Below are 22,280 nucleotides of genomic sequence, written 5' to 3'. Positions count from 1 at the left end.
CTTCAACAAAGTACTGAGTAAAGCATTTGAATACTTATTTAAATGTGATATTTTCAAACATTTCTAAAATGTTGGGGAATTGTGTGTACATTGATGAGGGGGAAAAACTTTGTTTGATTCATTCTGAAAGTTGTCATATTCAAGTTCAATCCATTAAATAATTGGCTCTCCAAACTGATTTATTAAATGTGTTTATTCATACAAACATTCCTAAAGTCGTTCAAAGTTGAATTGCTGTTTAACGCCTTTTCTCCACACACCGCAAAAAAAGAAAGAAATTGCAGATGTGTTGTTTTTTGGGCAATATATGCAGCGCTTTGTTTATAATGCACTGTCCGCTCTACCTTGATGCTTTCTCAAGTTGATGCGCAAGAGTCCAAACGGCCTCAGATCATACGCTCGGGATCATGTTCGAGCCTCGGGTCGGACAATGAAACACACACGTATGGGGGGTGATAAGGGCCATAATTAAACCTTGTGAAGCTACTCATTCGTCTCACGAAGTCACCTAAGGTGTTTCTAGCGCCATGAATTAACATGGACTGTCAATGGAGACAAGTTTTTTTTCAAAGGCGTCTAATTGCCGACGCGTTCACGTCACACGTACACGTCGTGGCACGTCGTGGCACATCACGTGTCAGTTTATTACGAACAATCTTACAATTAACTCCTTAAAAATATCTACATGTGTTATGCGCCACATGTTGATTTAAGTGTCTGTTTAGTTTATTATTAAAGATCTCACCATGAACGCCTTACAAACGTCTACATGTACATGTAATCAATTTAATTTAAAATATAACAGGCCTATCACCTCAATACAAAAATGATTAGGCTAGTTGATATCGCAGCCAGCCACAATTACTGTGTATATATGCCTATTCTCACATCAATACAGACACAAGGGCGTCTTTGTTGTAGGTGTCCCGATTCAGAAATAAGAGGTAATCTAGGTCTCCAGTGGCACATTCAAAACAACTTCACTGCGTTCAAGACAACTGTGAACACTGAAAACTATGGATGGGCTTTTGTTTTCTTTTTTTTAACGGTCACCCAGCTCGCAATTCCAATTCAGAAACTCTGACCTGAAAATCACTGATGTCATGATTTGACCTAGTTTTTTCCCCACTTCCCAGTTTACTGGATTAACAGACAATCACTGTCACCATTCAATCCTTAGGCTATACATTTCTGTGGAGATGCCTTATGGTCAAAAGCAAGGTTTGAATTGAAGGGGTATATGAGGATATAGGCCTAACCCTTGTTAAAGAGACGGTCAAAAAGCATATGCTACCACTTGTTTGCTTAGCCTTAGGAAAAACAACGGTCCAGATTATATAAAGTGATCTAGGCTATAACAATTATTAACTCCACGATTATTTCCACATAGGCTGGTAGACTATCGAAGGTCTCACTCAGACTCAACATCACAGGAAAATGTGGTTGGTTTATTAAATGCTCTGCAATTTAGAGCTTTGCCTACTGCAAAATACCAGAAAGTATGAATCGGTATGGGTCTATGCATAGACCAAACAGTTTAACAGATGAAAAATATTTATTATTCAGGAGAATGCCATTGAATCAGGCTATTCATTTCAGTGCAGTTGCATTCTTAAGCATAACCTTAGCCCAAACAGAACCGAAAACACGCCAACCTGTTTTGATCACAGATCATGAAGCCTGAACGTTTCAGCTGTTTGTCATTGAGTTAGCCCAGAATCGCATACAGATTTGATAAACATTAAGACTTTTCTATTTAATCTAGATTTGACAAACAAATGCCTGGCTAGGATTCTGACTTTCCCACACATCAAATTTGTTACCAATTAGGCTAAATGTATTCCTGTTAATAAGCTTTTGTTTTCCTATTCATTTGCATAGGCTAACCTTTGCAATTCATGTTATTTACCATCTTTTATTAATAAACAGGCATCAAGGGTAAAAAATTATATAATTTAAATGCCCCCACTCCCCACAGTTACTTACCTTACAGATCACAAAGTCAGCTAATTTTCACTCCAAACATATGTAAATACATTTGATTCATACACTGGCTTGTCTGGCTGGCATGTTTTCATTTTGAACAGGCCTTTCCTTATCTACACTGAAATAGTATTATTTCAGTAGTAGTCAAATCAATTTCACCTTAGTGAAATGCTTACTTACAGCCTATAACCAATGGTGTGGGGGAAAAAGGTATGTGTGTGTGTGTGTGTGTAGGTAAGTAAAGAAATAAAACAGTAAAAAGACATGTGAAAAAAAGAGTAGCAAGGCTATATACAGACATCTGTTAGTCAGGCTTATTGAGGTAGTATGTACATGTAGGTATCGTTAAAGTGACTATGCATATATGATGAACAGAGAGTAGCAGAAGCGTAAAAAGAGGGGTTGGCGGGTGATGGGACACAATGCATATAGCCCAGTTAGCCAATGTGTGGGAGCACTGGTTGGTTGGGCCAATTTAGGTAGTATGTACATGATTGTATAGTTAAAATGACTATGCATATAAGATAAACAGAGAGTAGCAGCAGCGTAAAAGAGGGGTTGGGGGGACACAATGCAAATAGTCTGGGTAACCACTTGGTTACCTGTTCAGGAGTCTTATGGCTTGAGGGTAAAAACGGTTGAGAAGCCTTTTGTCCTGGACTTGGCACTCCGGTACCGCTTGCCATGCGGTAGTAGAGAGAACAGTCTATGACTGGGGTGGCTGGGGTCTTTGACAATTTTTAGGGCCTTCCTCTGACACCGCCTGGTGTAGAGGCCCTGGACGGCAGGCACCTTTGCCCTAGTGATGTACTGGGCCGTACGCACTACCATCTGAAGTGCCTTGCGGTCGGAGGCCGAGCAATAGCCCTCTATGAAAAAAAAAAAAATCATAGCTCATTAGTACACCCTTGTGGTGTACTATATATATATGGTTGAATATATATATATTTATATATATATATACATGATACATCAATGAATAATGTTTAACTAACAAATACCACCAAGGGATATGTTACAATTTACAACACTGAACACCTTATAAAACAGCTGTGATAACCAATCTGGCAATATTTTAGATTTAAATACATAAACGTTGATATTTTTGGGGTACAAGTGTCAATTTACTTTCAGATTTGTTTGTACACTCACATGGCAATCAGACTAAAATACTGAATTCTGTAGTGTGGAACAGAGAGGAGGTGGATGCTATGTGGATGGGAGGTTCTGCCTGTCACTTGTTTTCAACAGGTAGTCAGTCTTGGAAGGTGGACCCGAAGAGGGAAACTGCAAAGTCCAGGCGCTGCTGCCCTCTTTGTTCTGAGTGTTTGCAGTGCTAGTGTTTTAAGCGGATCTGTGCATCTCACATTATGTGCCCAGTATGATAGTTTTCTTGCTCTTTCTTAGCTTGTCAGATGTTTTATGTCAGTGGGGTTGATAGGGGAGGTAAGGTACGTTCCCTGGAAAAGATAGAGAGATGAGTGGTGAGAGAAACTCCAGGGTGGTGTTATGACCACTGAAATCATGCACCTTAACACGACCTACCTGGATGCGGTGGTTATTTAACGTGACCCAAAAGGGTTAGCCATGAGATTGACTATTTGGAGAAACCCCTGGGCCAGCGTTGGTACTGCTGACAGCATCACGTGCCGGCAAATGCAAGTAGTTATCATCTGAGATTTTTATATTCACATTAACGGATGGTGACCCCAGCTAGGAGCGAAAGACCACCAAGCTTTCCCAGGTCTTGCCTTCCTTTTCGTCCTTCTTCCAAGCCAAGTCTTTCGACCAGCTGTCGAAGCACTTGGTCCCCTTGATTCTCCTCCGGTGGCTCTCCTTCTGTTTCTCCTGAGCTTTGTCCATGTTCAGTCTCACCCTGATTGATAATATAATTAAATGAAATTGTATTTCCTAGTATTACAAATGCATATCTTTAAACTCTTGGAAGGCCAGAAAATAAATGAACAGCAGATAATAAATTTCAACCTGGTAAAAAATCTTCACATCCTTCTCAGTCTGTGCCTGATGGTGGTCCTCGAAGGCATTCTGATCTGGTTCAACAACTTCCACCACATCAGGAGGAGTATCAGTGATCTCAAGTACATTATACAAAAATAGCAATAGAAAAACACTAAGTCAATCACAAATTGTATATACTACAGTATAGGCAATCATTTGATATACAATTGCATTGTTTACCTCAGTAAACAGCTGCAGCTCCCGTTAGTACAGCAGGCGATAGGGTGAGTACTCTAGCGGCCTGGACGCTGCTGTTGTGTGCAAAGATAATTACCTTCAGATTGTCCTCCCACCATTCCTGGTTACCCGTTAAGGGACTTGACCATGGCAGTCACGTTGGTCCGATCATCCAAACTTGGAGTCACCATACACATGGTATATAACTCACTGTACTATCAGTGTCAATTTCGGGAGAAAAAAAAAACTCTTAATTATTGGACGCCTATGCGAAACAGTGCTACAACCATTACATTATTAACCACTAACTTGTAAGCTGGCATTGACTAGAGTTTACTAGTGCTTAGCCAAGCTACATTTGGTTAGCATCATGCTTGCGAACTGTTAAACGCAATTTTCGTACAAATATTAACACTAACACATTTTATTGTGACATCACATATTTACATATATTAGTATCAGTAAACTGAGCCTTTGTTCATAGAAAATAAAACAAATTGGATTTAAAACATTGTTGAAAAAAGTACAGAAAGTTTGGACGCCATCTGAATCCTTTCTCTTACATGTATGAAAACCATTAGCAACCAAACCTAACTCCATTACATACAATTGGGAAAATACCAGAGTTTTTCACTCGGTTAAAACTCCCTTCGATTGCCTTCAAATATCACCAAACTCATGGACTATGTAATTAAACATGTTGCCTCAATATTTTGAGTCATATTGCACTTTTGCATATTACATACCTGAATTAATAGGGTTAAATTATGAGACGGAGAAACATTCGTTTTCAGAAATAGTCATTCTCCAAGACTTCAATCACACTAATGCACTCCATTGACGTCACAGCTCCCCCTAGCGGCAGTAATCATGTACATATATCAAATGTAAATACCTGGGATGTGTAGAAAATGGTTCCAAAAAGGGATGGCTACATAAAATAACAAATAAAAACATCAAAAATATGACCATACAAATGTGTGTGTCACATATACACATGGCATATGCTTGGGTACTACCTTGACATGTCTGATCTGCTTGCCTCAATACATTAAAGCTAGAACATTAGTAGCCAGGATTAGATATTTGTATCTAGTCTCATAATAATTGCATAGCAGTGCAAGTTAGGCACATGCTATCTTTTGTTTGCATGTGAGAATGTCTTTTTTTTGTCGGTCCTGTCAAAGTTGAGTGATCACACATGCCTCAGCACACATAGGTTACTTTGCCTGCTTGCAAATGTGTGCTAAAAGTGGGGATGTTTCATAGTATTTCTGATTATCTTAACTCCCCACCACCAATTCATTTTTCCCTTCAGAAACCACCTCTGTCCCCATAGGAGAACCCTTTTTGGTTCCAGGTAGAACCCCTTCTCGGTCTGGGTAGAACCATTTTGGGCTCCATTCCACAGAGGGTTCTACATGGAACCAAAAATTCTTCTACCTGAAACCAAAAAGTGTTCTCCTTTGGTGACAGCCAAAGAACCCTGTTGGAACCCCTACTCAAAGAGTGTACTCAACAAGTTCAGCCTGTTAATTTTACACCATTTCATTCTGTACTCAAACATCTGCCTGGTATTCAAGAAAAGGCGCAACATAGCACCACCACCTTTGAAGGTTTTCGTCAAACTCTCCCCAGACTTAAATAGCAGTGTTCCAAGAACCTCCACCATGGGTGACTGTAGTATCCTCAAACGGACAAAAAGGAGACACAAGAGGGAACCGCACACTCATTTTAGATCCCAAGGGGTCTTTATTTTCATACCGCATGCTCTCACTCTCATCACTATCTCCTTTGCCATCTTGTCATGTTTTTCTTGGAACTTCATCCATACACACATACTACTGTAACATCTTGTTTACATTTCTCACATTTTAGGAGTCCAGCTTTGGCCTTGGATGGATCATGTTGCAATGAGATGGGCACATATGTGTATGTATGTATGTATGTATGTATGTATGTATGTATGTATGTATGTATGTATGTATGTATGTGTGTGTGTGTGTGTGTGTGTGTGTGTGTGTGTGTGTGTGTGTGTGTGTGTGTGTGTGTGTGTGTGTGTGTGTGTGTGTGTGTGTGTGTGTGTGTGTGTGTGTGTGTGTGTACAGTCCTTTTCAGTGTGGCGGCAAATGACTTGAACAGGAGAAGAGGATGTGGTTGCTTGCGGAGGGAGAACAGTGAGGGTGGTGGGTAGAACAGCTTGAGTGACACTGATTGTTTGCTGTGGCTCATCTTCTTGACCAAAATAAATTATACATTTGTTCAACCTTGCCATAGTTCAACAGCTGAAAAGCTTTTATTAACATACTCCCAGAAATAGCAAGACATTCAGTATTCACTGAATGAAGTATACAATTGAATGAATGAATTAAATAAATGATACTATAGCACATTCAACGACATCATTATTGTAAACTATAGGCTACTCTTGTATCTACCTTGTACAATACCATAATCATTGAATGAAGTAGCGTACCCATCCACATTTCCAATTGAATTCATTAATTAAACAAATAATACAAGCACATAGTTACATTATTGTAAAATACGCTATTCCTGTATCCACACTATATTAGAACACCGTTCTGATTTCATTGGTCCTGTCAGGCATGATTTTAACTTCTAAGGATCAGAAACCTTTTTTTCAATGTTCACCTAAAATGACATACTCAAATTTAACTACCTGTAGCTCAGGCCCTGAAGCAAGGATATGCATATTCTTGGAAACACTTTGAAGTTTGTGGAAATGTGAAAGGAATTTAGGAGAATATTAGTTCTGGTAAAAGATAATACAAAGAAAAAAACAACAATTTATTTGTATTTTTTTGTACCATGTTTGAAATGTAAGAGAAAGGCCATAATGTATTATTCCAGCACAGGTACAATTTAAATTGTGTCCACTAGATGGCAGCAATGTATGTGGAAAGTTTTAGACTGATCCAATGAACCATTGTATTTCTGTTCAAAATGTTGTATCAAGACTGCCCAAATAATGTCTTCGGTAAAAGTTGTATGTCGTGCCTCGTTCCCTTCTTCTGTGAAAAGTAGTTATGCATCCCCCATTCAATTCAGTTTGAGTGTGAATTTGTAGGCCTAGTGGCAATGGAAAAATAAACCCATAGCTCCAGCACACAATAGCATGTAGGGGTAGTGTATTACAATATAAAATACGTACAGTTGAAGTCTGAAGTTTACATACACCTTAGCCAAATATATTTAAACTCAGTTTTTCACAATTCCTGATATGTAATCCTATTAAAAAAATATATGTCTTAGGTCAGTTATGATCACCACTTTATTTTAAGAACGTGAAATGTCAGAATAATAGTAGAGAGAATGATTTATTTCAGCTTTAATTTCTTTCATCACATTCCCAGTCGGTCAGAAGTTTACATACACTGAATTAGTATTTGGTAGCATTGCCTTTAAATTGTTTAATTTGGGTCAAACATTTCAGGTATCCTTCCACAAGCTTCCCACAATAAGTTGGGTGAATTTTGGACCATTCCTCCTGACACAGCTGGTGTAACTGAGTCAGGTTTGTAGGCCTCCTTGCTCACACATGCTTTTTCAGTTCTGCCCACAAATATTCTATAGGATTGAGGTCAGGGCTTTGTGATGGCCAATCCAATACCTTGACTTTGTTGTCCTTAAGCCATTTTGCCACAACTTTGGAAGTATGCTTGGGGTCATTGTCCATTTGGAAGACCCATTTGCGACCAAATTTTAACTTCCTGACTGATGTTGCTTCAATATATCCGCATAATCTTCCTCCTCATGATGCTATCTATTTTGTGAAGTGCACCAGTCCCTCCTGCAGTAAAGCACCCCCACAACATGATGCTGCCACCCCTGTGTTTCACGGTTGGGCCGGTGTTCTTCGACTTGCAAGCCTCACCCTTTTTCCTCCAACATAATGATGGTCATTATGGCGAACAGTTATATTTTTGTTTCATCAGACCAGAGGACATTTCTCCAAAAAGTACCATCTTTGTCCCCATGTGCAGTTGCAAACCGTAGTCTGGCTTTTTTATGGTGGTTTCGGAGCAGTGGCTTCTTCCTTGCTGAGCGGCCTTTCAGGTTATGTCGACATAGGACTCGTTTTACTGTGGATATAGATACTTTTGTACCTGTTTCCTCTAGCATCTTCACAAGGTCCTTTGCTGTTGTTCTGGGATTGATTTGCACTTTTCGCACCAAAGTATGTTAATCTCTAAGAGACAGAACGCGTCACCTTCCTGAGCGGTGTGACGGCTGCGTGGTCCCATGGTGTTTATACTTGCGTACTATTGTTTGTACAGATGAATGTGGTACCTTCAGGTGTCTGGAAATTGCTTCCAAGTTTGAACCAGACTAGTGGAGGTCTACAATTGTTTTTCTGAGGTCTTGGCTGAATTCTTTTGATTTTCCCATAATGTCAAGCAAAGAGGCACAGAGTTTGAAAGTAGGCCTTGAAATACATCAACAGGTACACCTCCAATTAACTCAAATGATGTCAATTAGCCTGTCAGAAGCTTCTAAAGCCATGACATCATTTTCTGGAATTTTCCAAGCTGTTTAAAGGCACAGTCAACTTAGTGTATGTAAACCTCTGATCCTCCGGAATTGTGATACAGTGAATTATAAGTGAAATAATCTGTCTGTAAACAATTGTTGGGGAAATTACTTGTGTTATGCACAAAGTAGATGTCCTAACCGACTTGCAAAAACTATAGTTTGTTAACAAGAAATTTGTGGAGTGGTTGAAAAACAACTTTTAATGACTCCAACCTAAGTGTATGTAAACTTCCGACTTCAACTGTACATATCCTATAGTACAATGGCATGTAGGGGCATTGTATTATAATGCAAAATATGTATATATCCTATAGCACCACGTGTGTATATTTTCATTTACAATTTAATTAATCCATTTAATAAATAATACCAGAACATCAAATTACGTTATTGCTAGCCTACTCCCCTATCGAAACAGTAAATAATATTGCCTAAGTGCTTTCAACAATACGTTATCAACTCATTATCAACAAAAAGTAAATATTTTCAAATAAACCAAATTTGCCTTATCAACAGAGTAGGCCTAAATATTTCCTAACAATATCACAACTTAAATAAATATAGCCTACTTATTTCTCAGTTGGATCAAGGACATCTTGGTAATTCATTTCATAGTCTCTAATAAAAGTATCTGTGGCAGACGCTCGAAAATTGCTTCTGCCGCTTGTAAAACAAAACAAATGAATGTCTGTGTGAAATACCGTGCCAGTCTCTCACTCTATGAAGGGTCACTGCTATCTGTATTTCTTGGGAAGTCCTTACCCTGAACCCTAAACCCTAAACTAACACTAAATTTATCCATTTTACATGTATACTTGATAGGGGTAGGGACATCCCAAGGATCCCAAATAGCACGGACCATCTGGGAAAGCCTATTAAAAAAAAGACACGACTGTGATTGGAAAACTACATTTGGGGCGATATAATATAACATACCATGAGGTGTTGAGGGAAATACAGATTACCTAAATATTGGACATAATCTTTTCTAGGCCATTAGCGATAACCAGAAATAGACAAGCGTTGCCTTCAAGGTGGCTTCGTCGGAAAGTCTGCTTGCACAGGAAACATTTCTAACATTTATGGTTGAGATTGAATTAATATAAATATAAACTATGCACGTTATGACTTTCATGAACACCCGACGTAGCCGTTAGTAAGCCAGCGATCCGGTGGTGCGGTTGTCGAGGCTTTATAAAGTATCTTAATCTCCCCCCAGAGTGGGGGCTTTTTGTGGCAGCCAGACGAGACGAAGGAGGATGTGGTGAGCAAAGTTACTGGGCTCGAATTTAGTCAAGCTCAATATAAATTGATGCTTCTAATTGTGCATGTTAGCAATTTTTATTTTGGTGATGATAGAGAAAAGCATATGGCTGGATTTAAGTATTTTTTCCAATGCTACATTAATTTGGCAGACCTTAACTTGATTGACCCTATTTTTTAAAAGTAGTCTACTCCATTACCCTACACATCACATTAAATTACGAGATTGAATTGCACTTTTTCCAGTGTTATTCATTTGAACTCATTTGAACGATTGTCCTTTACTAACAATATCGTATTTTTCCTAGAAAAAGTAGTCTATGATAGGCCTTTATATTTGTATTTTCTTAATGTGTTATAGACTTGTTAGGCTATACAATTAAGTAGATTAATGAACTGATGATACATTCATACATTAACTTTTATTTTCAAAAAATGTTATATGATAGAATATTGCATTCTATTATACATCATATGTGAATAATGTTCATTTGTGTATTAATAAAAATAATCTGATAATCAGGCTGAAATGTATATATAAATATAATATAAATATATATATAAAATGTCATATTTTTCATGTCCATAATAGCCTGGACATTTATTACCCGATTATCAAAAGCACCCCCATCTAGAGAAGTTCAAAAAAGGAGGCTTATCCATACCAGACAGATTCCTACAATTACCACAAGGCCCTGGATCCTACAACAGATACCAGAAAACACGACACAAGTCACCAAAACTAAGTCAAGATCAGCCTTGGGATCATTGCAGTCTGCTTCCTATCTCAATATCCCAGCCATGGGCATACCGGTATCACGTATTTTTTTTTTTTTTAATGTATTATTTATTACATTGTTAGCCCAGAAAACCTTAAGTGTTATTACATACAGCCAGGAAGAACTATTAGATATCAGAGAAATGTCAACTTACCAGCACAAGCAGCACTATGACCAGGAATACAACTTTCCCAAAGTGGATCCTTTGTCTGCACCTGAACTGATTCCAGAGGCCGACCCAAAACAACGCCACTGGAGGGAGGAGAGGGTGCCGGTGCGGTCTTCTAGTGAGGCTTCGAATGCGCGTACACCACCCACCACTTCAGAATTTATTACTCGCTAATGTCCAGTCCCTAGTTAACATAGTCGACGAAATCAGGGCAAGAGGTGCTTTCCAAAGAGATATCCGGGATTGTAACATAGTCTGTTTCACGGAAACATGGCTAGCTGTGGAATTGCTGTCGGAGTCCGTACAGCCAATGGGATTTTCAGTGCATCGCGCCGACAGGAATAAACATCTCCGGTAAAAAGAAGGGCGGGGGTGTATGTTTCATGATTAATAACTCATGGTGTAGTTTTAACAACATACAAGAACTCAAGTCCTTTTGTTCACCTGACCTAGAATTCCTCACAATCAAATGCCGACCGTATTATCTCAGAAGAGAACTCTCCTAAGTTATCGTCACAGCCGTGTATATCCCACCGCAAGCAGATACCAAGATGTCCATCAAGGAACTTCACTGGAATCTATGCAAACTGGAAACCATATATCCTAATGCTGCATTTATTGTATATTTGGATTTTAACAAAGCTAATTTGAGAACAAGGCTACCTAAATTCTATCAGCATATCGATTGCAGTACACGAGCGAGTAACACACTCGACCATTGCTACTCTAACTTCCACAATGCATACAAGGCCCTCCTCCGCCCTCCTTTTGGCAAATTTGACCAGGCCTCCATCTTGTTGCTCCCCTCCTATAGGCAGAAACTAAAACAGGAAGCGCCCGTGTTTAGGTCTATCCAACGCTGGTCTGACCAAGCGGATTCCACGCTTCAAGATTGCTTCAATCACATGGACTGGGATATGTTCCGAGTAGCCTCCGATAATAACATTGACGTATACGCTTACTCGGTGAGCGAGTTTATAAAATCCATTAAAACCTTCCCTAACCAGAAACCATGGATCGATGGCAGCATTCGGACAAAACTAGAAGAACGTAAAATCACATTTAATCATGGCAAGACGACTCGAAATATGACTGAATACAAACAGTGTAGTTATTCCTTCCGTAAGGCAATCAAACAAGCAAAGCATCAGTATAGAGACAAAGTGGAGTCGCAATTCAACGGCTCAAACACAAGATGTATATGTGGCTGGGTCTACAGACAATCACAGATTACAAAAAGAAAACCAGCTCCGTCACGGACATCAACGTCTTGCTTCCAGACAAATTAAACAACTTCTTTATGTGCTTTAAGGACAATACAGTGCCACCGATGCGGCCTTCTACCGAAGACTGTGGGCTCTCCGTCTCCGTGGCTGACGTGACTAAAACAATTAAACGTGTTAACCCTCACAAGGTTGCCGGCCCAGATGCCATCCCTAGCCACATCCTCAAAGCATGCACAGACCAGCTGGTTGGTGTGTTTACGGACATATTCAATCAATCCCTATCCCAATCTGCTGTCCCCACATGCTTCAAGATGGCCACCATTGTTCCTGTTCCCTAGAAAGCTAAGCTAACTAAACTAAATTAGTATCATGGAATAGCCTCCATTTCTCAGAACAAGAATAGACTGACAAGTTTCGGAAGAAAGTTCTTTGTTTCTGGCCATTTTGAGCCTGTAATCGAACCCACAAATGCTGATGCTCCAGATACTCAACTAGTCTAAAGAAGGCCCGTTTTATTGTTTCTTTAATCAGGACAACACTTTTCAGCTGTGATAACATAATTGCAAAAGGGTTTTCTAATGATCAATTAGCCTTTTTAAAATGATAAACTTGGTTTAGCTAACACAACGTGCCATTAGAATACAGCAGTGATGGTTGCTGATAATGGACCTCTGTACGCCTATGTAGATATTCCATAAAAAATCTGCCGTTTCCAGCTCCAGTAGTCATGTACAACATTAACAATGTCTACAATGTATTTCTGATCAATTTGATGTTATTTTATTGCACATAATTATTGCTTTTCTTTCAAAAACAATGACATTTCTAAGTGATCCCAATCTTTTGAACGGTAGTGTAGGTGCTCTGACATTCATATGGAAGGTATCCTCACATAACAATGGCGTTCATGAGACCAGATAAGCGTCTGTCATCTCCACACTGAGAAAATAAATACCAACATACCACACTAGAGCAATGAAAAAAGCAGTCTTGAACAAATACGCACATGCTACCAAAGTGAACAGCTACTTGCTGAGAGAAATGTATCGGTTTTTGACAGATGAGGAGTTCAGCAAACGATGATGAACAGGGCCTACTTGATGAGAGAGTATCCTTGTTCCTCCTTGATAGTGATGACCCATGTAAATGTAAAATGACCCAGACCTGATCATTGATTTAAGGAAGCTGAATGGCAAACCGCAATCCTCATTCCAGCCCTTTTGGGATGCAGTACAGAAGTATTTTAATGACTACACAGCTTAGGTCAACTATCGCAGACATGGGGAGTACTTGTACTTACCTTTTGCTATATCAGTTGATGACTTGCATGACATAGTCATAGCCTCCAATGCCCTACTCAATAAATTGGATGCAGTCTATCACAGTGCCATCCGTTCTGTCACCAAAGCCCCATATACTACCCACCACTGCGACCTGTACGCTCTCGTTGGCTGGCCCTCACTTCATACTCGTTGCCAAACCCACTGGCTCCAGGTCATCTACAAGACCCTGCTAGGTAAAGTCCCCCCTTATCTCAGCTCGCTGGTCACCATAGAAGCACCCACCTGTCGCACACGCTCCAGCAGGTATATCTCTCTGGTCACCCCCAAAACCAATTCTTCCTTTGGCCGCCTCTCCTTCCAGTTCTCTGCTGCCAATGACTGGAACGAACTAAAAAATCTCTCAAACTGGAAACACTTATCTCCCTCACTAGCTTTAAGCACCAGCTGTCAGAGCAACTCACAGATTACTGCACCTGTACATAGCCCATCTATAATTTAGCCCAAACAACTACCCCTTCCCCTACAGTATTTATTTATTTATTTTGCTCCTTTGCACGCCATTATTTTTATTTCTACTTTGCACATTCTTCCACTGCAAATCTACCATTCCAGTGTTTTACTTGCTATATTGTATTTACTTCGCCACCATGGCCTTTTTTTGTTGTTGATTTACCTCCCTTATCTCACCTCATTTGCTCACATCGTATATAGACATATTTTTCTACTGTATTATTGACTGTATGTTTGTTTTACTCCATGTGTAACTCTGTGTTGTTGTATGTGTCTAACTGCTTTGCTTTATCTTGGCCAGGTCGCAATTGTAAATGAGAACTTGTTCTCAACTTGCCTACCTGGTTAAATGAAGGTGAAAAATAAAAAATTGTGGAAAAGTGGCTTCCACCAGAAACTAAAATCCCATCAATACAGTGGCTACGACTGCAGTTTACACCCAAGAATCCATGGTCCATGTCTGCTCTCCAGTACACAGGAAGGTTTGACCTCAGGTTCATGGTCCAGTCTCGGGTGATAAGAAAGGGACATCAAGACTCAGTTTGTTGCAGCACAGTGGAACTACAATAAACAGTTTGCCTGCATGTGGCAGAAGGAGTGTGAAATGTTATGTGTGGATGATAAGGCAATCATCCCTGTCGGAGTACCTGGCCAGCCTATAGGGACCTGTAACATCCAAGCATTGCTCCTGTGAGTGGGCCAGTTCTAGCAGCTGCCGACTATGATTACCACATTAGTGGACATGTACCATCTGTCATGTGATCCCAGCATCTCCATCTGCTTCATGTTCATGTCACTGTCAAGATTTTCCAGCAATCCAGACCCCTTCGACACACAGTTAAAAATCTCAGCATCCTCAGAGGAGAGAACTACAGTGCAGTGAAGATGTCTCTCTCAACAAATCATTTTTTAATAAAAAATAAATAAATGTATACCTCTTTTTCAACCCAATTTCATGGTATCCAATTGGTAGTTAGTCTTGTCTCATCGCTGCAACTCCCGTACGGACTCGGGAGAGGCGAAGGTTCGAGAGCCGTGTGTCCTCCGAAACATAACCCAACCAAGCCGCACTGCTTCTGGACACTATGCCCACTTAACCCGGAAGCCAGCCGCACCAATATGTCGGAGGAAACACTGTACACCTGGCGACTGCATCAGCGTGCACTTCGCCCGGCCCGCCACAGTAGTCACTAGTGCCCAATGGGACAAGGACAACCCTGCTGGCCAAACCCTTCCCTAATCCGGACGACGCTGGACCAATTGGGTCTCCCAGTCACTGCCGGCTGCGACAGTGCCCAGACCCAAACCCAGAATCTCTAGTGGCACAGAGATGGACATGCCTAAGACCACTGCGCCACTCAGAGGGCCTTCCACAATCTTGACCATTCAATCTGATGGTGGGCCAGACCACACAGAACCACATATGCCTCTCTTCATGCATGCCACACATTCCTGTTTGTTCAACTGGATCTTGACATGCTTATCGCCTGTAGAACAGCACCAGGTGACAGCTGGGCCAACCCTGCCAAGAGAGTTAATTCCCTTGGTGCTTCAGGGAACAGCCCTGGCAAGTGAGAAGATGGAAGAATCAAATGAGAAGCGTTTGAAGGAGTGTAGCACAATGACACGCCTACGTGAAACAGCCACCAAACAACCAGCGCTGAAAGGGGCTTTTCGAAAAGCGTATGCATCCTGTTGTAGCTCGTGATTGGCCGGTTTGAGCGTCTGAAGTGGAAAGGAACACCCATAGAAGTACATTAGCCTGCAACACAGGAAGAAATTGCCAATATTGCACAACAATTCCACATCATTGATCCAGAAGTTGACATGATGCATGACCTCAGCAGAAAAGACCTTGACAAGGAACAATACATTCCAAGATGTCACAATAGATGGTACAGATCAAGAAATGCAAGGGAGAAGATCCATGCTGGTGCTGCTTAATGAGTCCTCCACACTTGCCAGAAGAACAATTTTAAGAAATGAAGGTTTGTGCCCGATTCAACATTTACAGCAGACAGACGTGATGTGTACAGCTTGGACAACACTGACGAGGATAGGCCTTCTCTGACACCAAATATAGAACATGTAAAGAGGAGTGCTGCCATGGTCAGTGCAAAGGTGAGTGCAACCATCAACTGTGTTGAATGTGAGGAACCAAGGTGCTTGTATGCCAATAGCAAGTTGTCTAAAGAGGAACAGAAAGCAGTCCAACGCATCCGGGGTGAGAACATTATTACATGTGGTTCAGAGCTTTTCCAAGAAGACAATCCCATATCACGAGCCGATAGTTGCTTTCAAGCAGCTAACCTGCGGAATGCAAGTGGAGACGCGGTATTACTCAGCAATCACAGTGTCATTCCCAGATGTGCGTGTCCATTGTGGATGTCCAGATGTTCTTGAGGGGGAAGAGGTGGTGAGGCTCAAACAACAATTCCAACATGTCAGGCCCAGTGTGTAAGCAAGAAGGGATAAATCGTACAAATAAATGAACACCCTAGAGACCAGAATAAACAAGAAAACAAGGACAGAACAGGTCGCGCTGTTGAACAGTAAAAAGAAGCAGGTGATTGTACTATTGCCTCGGACTACAGAACACTGGCCATCATTTTCATTTCCAGACAATTCTACATGGTGAATCGCCAATGTTTGTTGACATCAAGTAGGTGATCACCTGCACACGACCAACTTTAGTTATGGTGTCTTGTGAAGCTGTTCTTGATTTTTATCAGACATAAAAATAAAAAAAATCAGGAATAAAGAAACTGTCACAAGTTATACTTCCTATTGGGTTTAATTTGTCATGTTCATAACAACATTGTAACAAATGCATTATTTTTAAGAATTAGGCCTCGAGTATGCACAAGTGTCTAGGACAATGTAGTAAAGTACTGTTATTCCTTATCCACTTAAGTTTGTATTTGTTTGTTTATTTTTCGTTCACTCGCCTCACTTTTCTGGTGGGAAAATCCGTTAAACAGTGAATCAATTTTGTCTGGCCAAACCCCAAAATGTGCCTAAATAATCTACAAAATCAGAGTATTTTTAAATCTACCAGTTGGTGCTGAAACGGAGACAAATATGCATATATGGCTTTATTTAATTGATCTCTATATTCTGACCCTGTTTTCTGGATGTATTTTATTCAGTATGTATTCTAATTAAAGGTGAACCGTATATAAAGGGATGACTTAAGATAAATGTACTGAAAACCCCATTGAATGAACTTCACGAGAAAATATGTTGGCCAGCAAGTGGGAGGGTTTTCAGCAGTTGAATGACATTTATCCCGAGCGCACAAGCGTTACATGACTGAAAAGGACAGGCATAAATTCTTAAATTGGGATCGGGCCCTTGCTGAACTTTTGTGTGCTGCCTAACCAATGGCTGTGCTGTCTAAGCCGACAGAGGCCGTTCAGGAGGAGAGTCAAAGGCTTCTTCTTAAAATACATTTAGATTAGGCCTAGTCCAAAACAATTCACAATTGTTAATTTTATGTTATGTTCAGTTTGAGAAAAAGAGCGTGAAGATGAGGACTGTGGAGGCCAACTTTTATAGCTTGCTTCTAGCCTACTATAATTTATTTGATTAAAAACAATATGTTTCTGGCCATAATGTAGGCCTATTTTCAGAGTTATTGACCTCACAATACGCCTGATTTGAGTAATTTACATTGTGGTGCTGAAATTTGAAGCAGCAGCCGAGACACAATCAATCGGAAATGGACAGCTTATGGTGCTGAAAGTAGACAATTTAGGGCAGGCAAAATCATTTTTGTTCGACTTTATTAACGAGGGCTTTGTGTTGAGCTTTTTAATTTTAAAAAAATGAGGTAGACCTACCTGTTTGACAGATGAAATTAGGCTATAGTCTGATATATCCATAGCTTTTTCTGTCAATTATTCCACCCACAATGCATTATTTAAATAGCCTACCTCTTTGTCAGTGAAGGGCTGTTAAATTAAAACCAAGACTTGAATTGAGGGAGTATGAGAGGGTATACCTTAGGCCTACTTTTTATTAAAGAAAATGGCAAAAGCACAGATCTACCCCTTGTCAGAAGACCTATTATATCTGGGGTGGAAAGGTAGGCCTAACTTTTGAAAGTACATATTCCCAATGATGTCTCAGATTAAATTATTTGCAAACAGGGACAGTTTTGTTGCGAACAAGACACACTGATTTGGCATTGGAGAAATATGATAAAATGAACACATCCGCCTATCTCTCTGTCCATACTTAGCCTATAACTCCGGTAATTTGTGTGGTATTAAAAAAATATTCTGCTAATGTCTAAAATCACGTAGAATTGCATTACATTTTTATAAAAAGGGGCATTTTTTTCTCGAACCTAAAAAGACGATGATGGATTCATGCTATGCTTTTACTATCAAGGAGATCTTTCCACCCCTACTTTTATCCACGGTGGTCTGCGAACCCAAAACCATCTGTCCCGCAGCCCTGTGTGCTTTCAAAATGCCTGCATTGCCATATAATGCTTACAGGACGAAGAACAGATTTGTAAAAATTGCATATCAAAGGTTCTGGTCTGTCCAAGAAGTAAGGGTACGTGGTAGACATGTTCTCTGCTATCCACTTTGTGTTAATGATTATTTTGGGTAGGCCTATAGGGGAAGGGTCACTTTATTTATTTTTCAAGCATTCATGGATGGTTTAGGCAAAATATATTTGAAATCATGTTTGGTTCCTAGCCTTGGCTCATTCTAAGTTAATTGTGGCCACAGCTTGCATGGAGGCATATCATTAGCAGTAATTGCACACAGCAGCCTACTGCCATGTGCCTCCCTTTTCATTCCAGACTTCGGTATCAGTGATTCACGAAAGCATTGTATTACCCCACACATGCTGCTTGAATATACAGTAACTTCAGAAAGTATTCACACCTCTTGACTTTTTCCACATTTTGTTGTTTCAGGCTGAATTTAAAATGGATTACATTTCGTTTCTTTGGTACTGGCCTACACACAATACCCCATAAAGTCAAGGTGGAATTATGTTTATCATTTTTTTTAAATATTTTTTTATTTTTTACAAATGTATAAAAAAATGAAAAGCTGAAATGTCTTGAGTCAATAAGTATTCAATACACCCAGTCACTACAAAGATACACGTGTCCTTCCCAACTCAATTGCCGGAGAGGAAGGAAACGGCTCAGCGATTTCACCATGAGGCCAATGGCGACTTTAAAACAGTTACAGTTTAATGGCTGTGATAGGATGGGTCAACAACATTGTAGTTACTCCATAATACTAACCTAACTGACGGAGTGAAAAGAAGGAAGCCTGTACAGCCTGTTTTCAACAAGGCAAATGTGGCAAAGTAATTCACTTTTCATCCTGAATAGTAAGTGTTATGTTTGGGGCAAATCCAATACAACACCTTACTGAGTACCACTCTCCATATTTTCAAACATAGTGGTGGCTGCATCATGTTATGGGTACGCTTGTAATCGTTAAGGACGGGTGAGTTTTTCAGAATTAAAAATTGAATGGAATGGAGCTAAGCACAGGGAAAATCCTAGAGGAAAACCTGGTTCAGTCTGCTTTCTACCAGAAACTGGGAGATTAATTCACCTTTCAGCAAGACAATAACGTAAAACACGAGACCAAATCTACACTTGAGTTGTTTACCAAGACTGTGAATGATCCAGATTGGCCAAGTTACAGTTCTAACTGAAATCCGCTTGAAAATATATGGCAAAACCTGGAAATGGTTGTCTATCAATGATCAACAACCAATTTGACAGAGCGTAAAGATTTTTGAACATAATAATGTGCAAATGTTGCACAATCCAGGTGTGGAAAGCTCTTAGAGACTTATCCAGAAAGACTCACTGCTGTAATTGCTGTCAAAGGTGATTATGCTGCCAAAGGTGATGTAATAACTCAGGGGGTTGAATACTTTTGGTTAGATTATTAGATGTTTTCCCACACTATGACATTAGAGTATGTTATGTAGATCGTTGACCAAATATTACAATTAAATCCATTTTAATCCTACTTTGTAACACAACAAAATATGTAAAAAGTCCAGGGGTGTGAATACTTTCTGAAGGCACTGTATAGTATACATATGTGTGTATGTGTGCTTACTTGCATACATACTCCTATTATGTGGTAGTACATGAAATACAGTACTTGGGATGTGAGTGGGCTTTATGTACGTGTGGCAGTTGATAGCACATGTGAACGAGCCCTTAATTCAATGTCAGAATGTATGGGGATTAATAAGAAGCAGAGTGTGCTTGTGTGAGCATGTGTGTTTTTATATCAACAGGGGTTAACCTTGATGGCGCTTGTTTCCCTGCTACAGGTTGGGACATGCAGGACCAGAAGGAGCTGTAGATTTAAACCAGTGGAGGCAGGTGGGAGGAGCTATAGGAGGATGGGCGCATTTTACTGGGACGGAATCAATGGAACGGAGTCAAACACATTGTTTCCATGTGTCTGATGTGTTTGATACCATTCCATTGATTCCATTTAAGCCATTACAATGAACCTGTCCTCATATAGCTCCTCCCACCATGCTTCTCTGATTTAATCACAATTACCCTGTTTCCCCTCTCCTTTCTACATGAGCAGATGGTTGGGGCCCACTCAGCAGCAATGAAGCCCACTGTGATGTCCCACTAGGCTGGGCACCAGCAGAGAGACCAAGAGGGAGCGAGAGACTGGCTGAGACATAGGAAATCAGTATCCTATCCTTCTACTAGATTATGGTTATGGTAACAGAGGTGGTTCTGAAATGAGTGCTGTCAGAGAGGAAAAAGCAAAGCAAGAAGTTTTACTCACCCCAAAATCTGTCCACGAAAATAAGCCCACGAAGTGAGGAATTTTTGTATTGAGGTCAATGACAGGGTCGAATTTGGTCAACAACATTTTTTATTGCTAATCCTACGTAAGGCTTTTTGATAGTATATACGTTTTGTAATCATTAGGTTGTTATGAATGCACTGATATAAGAGAGACGCAAACTCGGTCTCAACATTTAAGTCTTTATTGAAGACTCGTCTCTTCAGTAGGTCCTTTGATTGAGTGTAGTCCAGCCCAGGAGTGTGAAGGTGAACTGAAAGGCACTGGAGCAACGAACCACCCTTGCTGTCTCTGCTTGGCCAGTTCCCCTCTCTCCACTGGGATTCTCTGCCTCAAAACCTATTACAGGGGCTGAGTCACTAGCTTACTGGTGCTCTTCCATCCTGTCCCTAGGAGGGGTGCGTCACTTGAGTGGGTTGAGTCACTGATGTGATCTTCCTGTCCAGGTTGGCTCCCCCCTTGGGTTGTGCCATGGCAGAGATCTATGTGGGCTATACTCAGCCTTGTCTCAGGATGGTAAGTTGGTGGTTGAAGATATCCCTATAGTGTTGTGGGGGCTTTGCATTGGCAAAGTGAGTGGGGTTATATCCTGCCTGTTTGGCCCTGTCCGGGGGTCTCATAAGATGGGGTCACAGTGTCTCCTGACCCCTCCTGTCTCTGCCCTCCAGTATTTATGCTGCAATAGTTTGTGTTGGGGGGGCTAGGGTCAGTCTGTTATATCTGGTGTATTTCTCCTGTCTTATCTGGTGTCCTGTGTGAATTTAAGTATGCTCTCTCTAATTCTCTCTCTATTTTTCTCTCTCTTTCTTTCTGGGCCCGAGGACTACCTGGCCTGATGACTCCTTGCTGTTCCCAGTCCACCTGGCCGTGCTGCTGCTCCAGTTTCAACTGTTCTGCCTGCGGCTATGGAACCCTGACCTGTTCACCGGATGTGCTACCGGTCCCAGACCTGCTGTTTTCAACTCTCTAGAGACAGCAGGAGCAGTAGAGATACTCTGAATGATCGGCTATGAAAAGCCAACTGACATTTACTCCTGAAGTGCTGACCTGTTGCACACTGCGATGATTATTATTTGACCCTGCTGGTCATCTATAAACATTTTAACATCTTGGCCATGTTCTGTTATATTCTCCACCCGGCACAGCCAGAAGAGGATTGGCCACCCCTCAGCCTGGTTCCTCTCTAGGTTTCTTCCTCGGTTCTGGCCTTTCTAGAGTTTTTTCTAGCCACCGTGCTTCTAGCCACCTGCATTGCTTGCTGTTTGGGGTTTAGGCTGGGTTTCTGTAAAGCATTTTGTGACATCAGCTGATGTAAGAAGGGCTTTATAAATACATTTGATTGATTGATATAAGTGGACCCACATGGCATTTCAGAAACTTTGCAACAAAAAACTATTTGCGTGCCTGTCTTCAGAGATAGATAGAGGACTCATCATGGCTATAACCCATTTTAGCATGGACATTGCCCTTCACCATTT

The 22,280-nt window shown here is 40.6% G+C and overlaps 1 long non-coding RNA gene across 2 annotated transcripts; it reads right to left on the bottom strand.

The window, feature by feature from the left end:
- Positions 1–1,427: 1,427 nt before the first annotated feature.
- Positions 1,428–5,036, bottom strand: LOC118361946 (uncharacterized). 2 transcript variants are annotated; one of them, XR_004821093.2, is made up of 5 exons: positions 4,929–5,036; positions 3,973–4,397; positions 3,679–3,862; positions 3,139–3,446; positions 1,428–2,855 (listed from the first exon to the last, which is right to left on the bottom strand). It is a non-coding gene; the product is annotated as an uncharacterized LOC118361946 (long non-coding RNA). The 2 variants fall into 2 exon arrangements; XR_004821094.2 differs by having other exon boundaries at positions 3,973–4,392; positions 4,929–5,010.
- Between the last annotated feature and the right edge of the window lie 17,244 nt (positions 5,037–22,280).

The sequence above is a fragment of the Oncorhynchus keta genome, chromosome 2, assembly GCF_023373465.1.
Source record: "Oncorhynchus keta strain PuntledgeMale-10-30-2019 chromosome 2, Oket_V2, whole genome shotgun sequence".
In the NCBI taxonomy this organism is placed as follows: Eukaryota; Metazoa; Chordata; class Actinopteri; order Salmoniformes; family Salmonidae; genus Oncorhynchus; species Oncorhynchus keta.
The sequence above is the reverse complement of the archived record's forward strand: the minus strand, read 5'-3'. Positions and strand labels throughout refer to the sequence as shown.